This window comes from Fragaria vesca, linkage group LG5 (assembly GCF_000184155.1).
Source record: "Fragaria vesca subsp. vesca linkage group LG5, FraVesHawaii_1.0, whole genome shotgun sequence".
NCBI lineage: Eukaryota > Viridiplantae > Streptophyta > Magnoliopsida > Rosales > Rosaceae > Fragaria > Fragaria vesca.
In genome coordinates, this window is record NC_020495.1 from 23,643,480 (window position 1) to 23,654,451 (window position 10,972).

Here is a 10,972-nt window from a genome sequence, read left to right on the forward strand (position 1 = left end):
TTTAAATAGGATGAGCGGTAATATTAGATCGACGAAGGGTTCGAAGGGCCAAAGGTCCGTATCGTCTGAGGGAACCTCTAGCAACCCTCAGACGTCGTTTCAGGGCCTCATGACAGCTAGACATGCGAGCCTTCTGCAGACGGCGCAGAGGCAGCCGGAGGTGCCCCCTTCATCGAGGCAGCGGGGCTTCCCTCATTCCTCGAGGTAGTTGTTTGCTCAGCCTCAGACGGAGGTGTCTGCACCCCGTATGCCTGAGATACACCAGGCGCCCACTCCAGCTCCTACTTCTTCGGATAGTGGGTCATCTGGGGTACAGATGCCGCCGCCTCACCTATTCCTTCCGCGGATGATACCGGCCATACCTGTAGTCGATGACTCAGGGACGCCGATTTATCCACTGCCCCCGCTAGTGGCTCCATCAGCGGCGTACCGGTTCGTGCCTTTTGATACGCCTCTTATTTCCGCGAGGGTATCATCATCGGAGGCGGAATCCGTCGCGTCCGCCTCCTCGCCCTCAGGTAATGAAAGATGAATGATGTGTTTTCTTATAATTCTCCGATTTTAATAATCAATTTGGTTTATCATGTGATAGGCACCGTCAGAGCGAAGCCGGCAAAAAAGAAGAGAGGCCCCGTCACAGGGAAGGCTCTCGAGAAGATCGTCGGTACCTCAGGGAGGATTGTCATCGGTACTGACGGGGATGGCGACGTAGTATCGGGCGGGAAGTCGAGGACGTACTCCGGCTGCGTGGGAGCGCTCATTAGGGATAGAGTCCCTATGTTGTGGTCAGACTGGGGAGAGGTCCCGCAGGAGGTTAAGGACATGGTCCACAACGCGATGTCGGTGAGTTTATAAAATGCCTGAATAATATTATGTATTACATTGTAGATTTTTGGAAAAACTAAACTAATAAACGGTTAAATGCAGGCGTGGTTTGAGGTTCCCGAGCCCTTGAAGAGCAGCTGGGTGGACTTTGTGCATGGAGGAAGGTACGTTGGGAAATTAATGAAAAAACAAAACTGTATGTCATATTAATAATATTTCTAATATTTTTGTTGTATCTGTAGGTACAAGGAGTGGAAGAACGAGTTGCGGACCTATTGGACTACGCACGGGAACGCACGTTTTGCTACCCCTGCTGAGTTCCAGTACAGAGAGTACGAGTGGCGTTGGCTTCTGACATCAGAATTCAACAACCCTCGTAAACAGGTATTTAAATAAATTAATTAGTTAATTTATCATTAAGTACGTGCGTTTTAAAATATTTTACTAATAGTTTACTTTTTTCTTTGAAGGCGGTTTCTCGGGTGAACACTCAGAACCAGCAACGCAACACAAGGAACCATCATGCCGGTTCTAGACCGTTCGCTGTTTTCATGGACGAGGCGGCCAGGGAACATCCAAAGGTCAACTAGTACGTCTATACGTACGAGAGGGCATATCCTGACTCCCAGGAGGATATAGTAAGTACTCTTTCCTTTTTACGGAATTTTTAATTTTACTTATATATATGTCAAAATGTTAATTAATAATTTTTTTCCTATCTAATTAGGCAAAGGTGAGGGAGGCTAGTGACGAGGTGATGAGTGCTATAGTGAGGGAGACATGGCCGGACACGCAGGAGGAAGAGATGTCTGAAGCCATTTCCCGGATCGACACTTCAGATCCGAGGGTTGGGGCGAGGATCATGGGCACAGCCTTCCCACTACGAGAAAACAACTTCTACTGCCGGGGTCTAGGAAAGAAGGGCCAGGGGGTCCTGAAGACCACTCTAGGATTTCAACGAAAGGCAGCCTCGACCAACAGCAGGACGACTTAGCTAGAGTCGGAAGTTGAGAGACTACGGGAACAGTAAGCCGCTCAGGCTGCCGCTCATGCTGCTCAGGCTGACGCTCAGGCTGCTCAGGCTGCCGCTCATGCCGCCCAGATTGCAGAATATAGAGCCTATACTAGAGCCCTACATGCCGCCCAGCAGGCCCAGTAGCAGCAGATGTTCCAGTACTTCCAGGATTTTACAACTGCTCAGCTTCAGGGACTTCCACCTCCGCCCATGCCTGCGCCTATACAGTTACCTCTACCGCCGCAATCTCCTCACCAGCAGACCCCAGATTCGGATATTGATTTAGACCATCTAGATTTTGTGTAGTTGATACCTTATATAGTTTTATGTGCTTCTTGTTGGTTATATATATGGAATTGTTTTGGTGTATTTTGCAGCTTGCTTGGAATGGTAATTTAAGAATTTCGTGTATTTTTTTTTACTGGAATGGCGTTATAGCCGACGAAACATGCCACAATTCGTCGGCTATAGTAAATTTTTTTTTTTCCAAAGGGTTTAGCGGACGAATTATGGCATGTTTCGTCGGCTAAACACTACTAAAGCCGACGAAACAGACTCTATGTCGTCGGCTATAGTTATTTTTAAATATTTTAATTATATACTTTAGCCGACGAATATCTCTGTTCCGTCGGCTAAAGTCTGTGAGTAAAGCCGACGAATATTCTGTTCGTCGGCTTAAGTCTGAGAGTATAACCGACGACACAGGACGGCTATACTTTGGCATAACCCGGACCTACCCTGGATTTCCCCTTGAAATCCAGAATAAACCCTGCGGGACCCACCTCAAGGGAAATTCTACCAAAATTTTGGCATAACCTCCTTTGAAAATGAGTAACCCTACCTGGAAGAAAAATCACCAAAACCCAAACACTTCTAAAACAATTCAATCCACATCTTCTGGAGCCATCCGTTCCCCCAAATAAACATCCACCACCTCAACCAACATAATAAATTGAAATAATTTCATGAATTTAATCTCTCATATAACATGCCAAATAAACCTTTTTCAACACTCTTAGGTGGAGTCACAAGCTCTTAACTCACAACATTAACAACAACAACAACACTTAAAACATCCCAAGGTTATCAGAGCAACTATTAGGAAAGAAGAAAATACATAGGTAGGTTAACTAGTAACCTATGAGAGAAAACTGGATGAGGTGGGAAATATGACACGCCTCCTACTCTCGCCGAACAGATCTCTGCAGACTGGGCATTTAAAACGAAAGGCCCAAGGGAAAGCATTTAAAACGTTAGAGTGAGTGGACAAAAATAAATAATAATGAACAAACTCAATGATAGAGTATTTAAATCAAATTAATGCTTTTCCCATATTTTCTATTGAGAAAATATTTATGCATGCCATTCTTGGAAATTTTTCTGAAAATAATTATAGACAAAACTAATGAACCAATCTCATTGGTTCTCAATAAATCAATAAAAATAGGGAAGAGGTTTCACCATAACAATGAGCCTCCCAGGCTATAATAAGTGCTCTACTCCCATATGATGAGGACCACTAATAAGGCTATAATAGCGTCCCACGCTAAGCGCTCAACTCTCATATGATGAGGACCGCTAAATAATGGCTAGCTAACAATAAATATATATATACCGATCGGTTGCCTCCCAGGCTATAATAGCGTCCCACACTAAGCGCTCTACTCACATATGATGAGAACCGCTAATAAGACTATAATAGCGACTCACATATGATGAGGACCGCTAATAAGGTTAGCTAGCAATAATCTATATATCAACCCTTTTATGGTGAAGTACAATATTAAAATAAAATGATCAACATTTCCCCAAATATTATAATAAACTCATAGCGCACAGTGCAGTTCCCAACTGTACTTGGAAATAATAAATATCACTCGACATGTCCCACATGTCAACTAAAATTAGCAAGAGAGTTCCGGAAAATATATGGAACTCGATAATCCAACCAAATATTATATCTCCAAATGTCTTTGAAATTAGATAAATTTAGCGCATGCACAATATTAAAATCAAAGGTCCACTCACAGTGCTCGGCTATGCTTGACGACGGCCCGAGGCTTCTTCCAAATGATCCTCCTCACGTCCTGAACAATAAATAATCATTAAGCATCAAAACCAGGACAAAACTTTAATAAAATTTCCGAAATAAAAAGGAAGCCTATAATTTCATTTCTCTTGCCCAACTTCTCCACTTTTTACCTAAAAAGGCTCACATTACTCCGCACTTACCGAAAGCCATAATTTAACCTTTTTAGACTTTAAAACTTGCTAAACCAACTGCCGGATTTCTATTCGAATAACCGCTTAAATCCTTTGTCATTGATAAATCCCAAACCTTATCAAATCTCCTCCTAAAATTCCCAACTATACTTCATTAAACTCCTCTCATTAAAACAAACCCAAAAAGTATGAAAAACTGCCCCTAAGGGGCGGCAGCGGCCGGTAGCCGTTTTCCGGCGACCTCCAATGCTTCTCAAATTTTCACATAATATTCCTCTCATCATGCTCAACAACATTCATAACTAGCACTTAGTCCATTTCTAAGGCTAACTAGGGCAAACGAATCAAAACTTCCTTAAATCCCTAAAAACTTCTATTATACATTTCTCCATAACAACAACGAAATAGACTAATTCCTTTTGAGAGAATACTCACCTTGATGAGAGCTACAAGATGAGCCAAAGATTCCGACCTATGGTGGCTGGAGGTGAGATTTCCGGCAAAAAGCTTCCCGGCGTCTCTGGCGAGTTTTCTCCTCTTCCGGCGGGCTAACGGCTTGGGGGCTAGGCCGGGGAGGGAGAGGAGGTGATGGGGGTCAAAACTGGGGTGGGCTGGCAGCTGGTGGCTTACCGGACGGTGGCAGGCCACGCTGGGAAAATCCAGCAGAGAGAAAATGAGGGGGAGGGGGGGGGGTCTTGGGCTGCTTCACAGCTGGCCCAACAATAAAACCCAACTGAAAATTACACCCACTAAATTTTTTACCCCATTTTTACCATCTCAAAAAAAATTACTCTTTTAAATCATAACTTTTTCATGCTAACTCCGATTTTAACACATAGCATGTCTACGAACTCGTAATAACGTCCTCTACGACTTTCATGAAGAAAGTTTCCCAAATTCCAAACGCAAGAAAAAATCAACTCTAGGGTCCTTAAGTGATAAACGGTTACTTAACACGGTAAAAGACCAAAATAATACCAAAGTAAATAACCGTAAAATAACTTAAGAACCGGGGTGTGACAGCTGGCGGTGCTCCAGGCCTCTAATAACCAACTGAATGGCTTCCTGCTCAGGTAGCAGGTAATCACACTTGGCTTGCTGGATCTTGAAACGTTGGAGGAAAGAAACTCTAGACTCCATGCTTTGCTGGCTCATCTGTGTGAGGGAGTCGAGGCCGACCTCAGGCTCAATTGTGCCATACGTCTCCCGAAAAAGTCTTTCCATAGTGGGCCAGTCTGCTATTGACCCAGGCTTCAATCTAGAGTACCAAGTGAAAGCAGCTCAGGATAGAGAAGTCCCAAAAAGTTTGAGCTTGAGCATATCATCATTCCCGTATTGGCCGCATTGGACCTTGAAACGGGCCATGTGTGTTGCTGCATCTTCCCTTGTCTCCCCAGAGAAAGTGGTGAAGACAATATTCTTGAACCCTTGAGGGAAGGGATATTGTGCCACGTTATCAGGGTAGGGGTTACGGTAATGCAAGTTAGCATCACCCTTTCCGGTTTGCTCCTTGACTATGCTCTAGATGAGCTGGCACCAATCGGCTGCCGTTACTGGTGTGGATTCTGCCCCCTGATCGTGGTTGTGCCATGCAGAGAGGCTAGGGGCCTGCACGATGTTCTTAGGGGCTGAACTAGAATAAGCTATAACTGGGTCATCTGGTGTCCCGATCCCTTGATATGGAGAACTACCAATGCCCCTTAGTGTGACTCCAGGGCTGTACGGCGAAAGTAGAAGGGGTGGCGTCTTTAACGAACTGGCCCCAAATGTAAATTGGGGAGTCTTCTGGGCCCCGACCTTCGGATTTCCCCTAGGGCGTTCATTAGGTGGAATGTACCTTGAACCCTCAGTTGCACCTGAACTAGTTAAGTTCAGAGCATGATTCTTTGGTGCCTGAGACCGCATCCAGTCTTTCACTTGCAGGACCCTTAAGCTCAGATTATCATGTCGTTCTTTGTAGTCCTCAAGCTTTTCCATGCCATTCTTACTTCCAAAGAAGGAAGCGTCCTGCTGTTACTGTATCTTGGTATCGTGTTCGTCCAAGCGACGGGTTTGCTCATCCACGGTTGTGCGGGTAAGCTTCAGGGTTTCTGTGAAAGCCGCCTTGCTCTGGTTCAATTCTTTCTGGATCCTTTGAAGGGAACCTTCCACCAAGTCCTTATTTTCCCTGACTTGACCAGCAACGTAGTTAAACTCCTCGCTGAGCTTAGAAAGGTTTTCTTGGTTAGCAAGCCAGATGGTTCTATCCTTCGTGACCTTTTCAGATAGGTCCTTGACGCTTTGCTGGGTGGTGTCGACTTTCGAGCTGAGCGAGTTGAGATCATTCTTCAGTTCCCCAAACATCTGGCGGACTTCATCTGCGGGCAGAGTAGGTCCTGCATCCTGGGTTGGTCGTGAACCTGTCATTGTGGTTTTGCTAGAGTCGGGGTTGCCAAACTGGGTGAGAACCTCTTCTTGGGTGAGAGATAGGCAAGCCGCGCTGTTATGGGGCTTGTATCGTGGAGATTTATGTTTCAGACAGAAATCGAGGGTCTCCCGTATGGGGATCCGCCTGACTTCCCAATGATGATGAGAATGTTATACTCCCGGTCCCACTGGGCATGCCAATGTTTTGGCCATGTGTCTCAGCAGGGGCAGAGTTGGGACTCCGGTGACTTAAAAGTAAAAATAAGGTTTCGGGCGTGCCACCTCGCGGACGAGGAAAGAATGCGTTGTGTTAGACTTCTAAACAAGCAAAAAAGGGGTTTCCGGTGCCACCTCGCGGACGAGGGATTACGAGCAAAACCTCTAGTCACCTGTGAATCGATACTCACTGTCAGAGCGAGCAGAGCAACAAATAGGAAGAAAGGGCGAATCCGTAAGGGATCTAAGAACTAAGGCGAGGTGCGCTTAGAACTTTAGGGTTTCGAGGATACTCGAAGATTTGTAGTAGTTTTGTATGATTTGATTGTGTGTCTTTTGATTGTCGTCAAGCTCCCTTATATAGCACTTCGCCGCTAGCTGACAGGTCTTTAATCACAAACCCATTCGGACTCAACAAATAGAATCCTACTAGGACACAACTCGCCCTCGAACTGTGCTACCCACGTGACACGTGTTATAACGGACTCCGCTTAGACTTCTACTGTCGTCCGCCTCGCCAAGAACTGTAGACTCCTACGTGAACTAAAACGAGGATCTCGCGAACCTCGCGGGGTACCAAAGTCCTTGCCAAATTCTACCTCGCGCGCTGCCAAAGCTCGCCACCTTACATGGGCTTCATATTAAAAAAGGGGCCACAGGTACTGGCCCAAATGTTATCAAAACTTAATAGCGAGTCTTGGACCAAAATCCCCGCTGGGCTCAAACAGATAACTTGTTGCAGAAAAAAGAAAGTAAAAAGAGAAGAAAATAGTTGGGTTAAATATTGTATAGTCCATGTGGTTTGAAGTCGACATATGTTCAGTTCTTATGATTTCATTTTAATCTGAATGGTCCATAAAGTCATGATTTTCTTTCTAAATGGTCATTCTATTAATTTTCTCAATTAGACTGCTGACGTGGCTATTAAAATTTGCAATGTTTTTAACGGTTACATCAGTATTTTAACAGAAAAAATTGACAGACAGAGCATCTGGATAGAAAATCGTGACTTTAAAGACTATTCAGATTAAAATGTAATCACAATGACTGAACATATGTCAACTTCAAAACACAAGAACTAAACAAATTTCAATTCAAAATAGTTTTAGTAGAGAATATTTCATTGATAATATACGTGCCTTTATTTACAGAGAAATACTATATACAATCTTTCCTTAATCTCTAATTGATTGCTCCTAGATTGACTAAGTACACACAAATAAGTTTTATACAATGATATATTAGCATATACTCCTATACATGATTGACAAGTTTGACATGATTGATATCTATCCACAAACTTTAGGAGGTTGTAAAATGATCTTTTTTTCGATGAGCTATTTTTTATTTATCAATAAATAAACTCAGATACTATAACGAGTCTGTTGTGAGTCGAACTCACGATCTCCCACATACAAAAGGGGACTTATGTCACTAGACCAAATGGTACTACGCGATGAGCTGTGTTTTTATGAGGTTGGAATGAGCTGTAATTTTTTAGGATTTTATTTCCTATTCTATTTATTTGATTTTATAGGTATAAATATTGTATTCATGACTTACCTTATTATACAAAGACATATTAGTATATATTCTCTCTCATAGACAAACATAAACCCATCACATAATTCTATAGTATTAGCTTGTCATTGAAAAACCTCCGACTTATATACAACAAGCTAAAACTATACTTTTGTTGTTAAAGATGCGTTGAAGAGTGTGTTTGTGGTGCTAATGATGGTGTTTATGTGTATCACCCCTGGAAATGCAGTAGATCCGGATTGTCAAGACGAGTGCAATTATTATTGCGGAGACAATATTACATGTTTCATGAGATGTATAAGGCAGTGTCCTGGCACTGATAGGGCTCAAAAACCTTTGGATCACGATCAACATCACCACTGCAAACTTGGCTGCTCAGCAACCGTGTGCCTCAAATATAAGAATGGTATGCACTCATTCTCTTTCCCTCCAAATGTTTCTATCTGACATACATGTGTATATAGCTAATTGTATTTTTCATGGCAGATAAACTGAAGATGGGAAAATGCATAGATCATTGCGCATACAAAACTTGCAACATCAAAACTCCTAATTATTGAAGGCATATGTTACAGCATCTATGAGAATTTTGTTCAATAAAGTACCTTATGCTTAAACTGTTTGACATTCTTTTAATCATAAAATAATAAATTATTTGCATACTATATAGACAATATATGTGTGGTAATAGTTTGATGTAGGATTCTTAACCACTAGATAGAAAATGATCAAATTTTTCCCACTGAAAAAAAAAAAACATAATAGCCAAAAATAACAACAAAATGACCATATGACCCATAATTAAAGAATTACACAATGCTGACACTCTCTCTTCTCACTCTCACTCATGTCTGGAAAAAAAATCTGTTCTCATCTCTCACCCTCGATCTGAAACATAATTAAAAAAATGAAAAAATCGAGTATCCCCAACTAGCCCCCCAACTAGTTCTCTAGGCGCTAGTCTCTGGCCTTCCGAACCGATTATACCCGACTAATCTTTAGGCGCTGATCTCCAGCCTTCTGCCCGACTATCATCTAGCATTTTTTAAAACATTGACTGCAAAACAAAAACAAATCCACATGTCAATTACATTGCGATAACCAAATAACCAACAACTCATGTACCAATACAAGCACTTATTGCCAGCTATTTGCGTGGAATACCACATCACGTATCAACTTAAACATCACGCAAAAAATAGTGAGGGCATTGCATTCCTTGTTTGCATCCTTAATTTCCATTTCCAAGCTACATGAATATTTCACGAGGTATCCCAATCATACACTTCTATGAGATACATTCGATTTCCGGAATCACTTTGCATCTCATAAGCATCTTGTCGATACAACTTGTTCTCCTCTAATATGATCATTCTTTATCGATACCGTTGTACTTAGTAGGTTTGTAGTTAAGCAATTTCTTTCCAATTCAACCTCCACTTTTCACTAAACTCTTAAGAACGATGCAATAAAATCACACTAATTCCCAAAAAAAATAGAAAGCAACCTTTGGCCCGGTACTCAGTGGCGGAGCTAGGATTTCAAGGTTGGGAGGGTCCAAGTAAAAAGCTCAAGAACAAATATTTTTTTCCCATAAATTTACCATGGAAAAGAAGATAAATGTACTAAATCTCATTAAGAATACTAGCTAAATGGAAAATAAATATAACAAATATGATATTATGATTAGATAACACAAAATTAAACCTATCAAATGTTTGAGTTTGACCTAATAAATATTAATACGAAATTAGATTTGGCTATAATATAAGGGGGTTCATTAACAAAATTAAGGGTAAATTTGCTATAACTAAACTACCCAATTAAAGGTAATTAAGAGAATTAAAAAACCCAACCGGGGTCCGGACCCTCCCGGGCCGTAATGTAGCTCCGCCACTACCGGTACTCAACTAAAATTTAGAAAACTCACCACGACCAAATGGTAAGGGGTATTTTGTAGCCAAAAAGGTTTAATTTTTTAGAAGGTCAAGAATCAAGTAAAACCTTTGCTCTGAAAACATGTGCGTCAACTTTAGAATAGGGCCAATTACATAGAAGTCCACTTTGAGACATTTTATCCTATATAAGTCCACCCAAACATTTTTACCCACATAAGTCCACCCAAGCCTAAATAAAGGTATTAAAGTTCAACTAAATTACAGATTGCCATCCAACCAAAAAATTAGAATTTCTCTCTTATATTTACAAAAATGCCACTAAATAAAAAAGTCAACAACCACTCTCTTACCCGGAAAAGTCTCCGGCAGACCTCCGGCGAGGTCTCTGACGGACTCCGGTCGACCTCCGGCATTGTCTCCGGCCGACCTTCGACGAGGTTTCCGACGGTTACAAAAGCTACTACCGCCACCAATAAAAACTACTATCCCTAGCTTGAAAAGCTACTACCACAGACTACAAAAGCTACTACCGTCAACAACAAAAGCTACTATCCCTAGCTTTTTACTACCACCGATTACAAAAGCTACTACCGCCAGCAAGAAAAACTACTATCGCCAGCAACAAAAGCTACTATCCGTAGCTAGAAAAGCTACTACAACCAACAACAAAAGCTACTACCACCGACTACAAAAGCTATTACCGTCACTAACAAAAACTACTACTGCCAGCAACAAAAACTACTACTACCACCAACAAAAGCTACTACCATCAGAAATTAAAACTACTACTGTCAGCAGCAAAAGCTACCATAATTCGTAATAAAAGCTACTACTAAGCACAATAAAA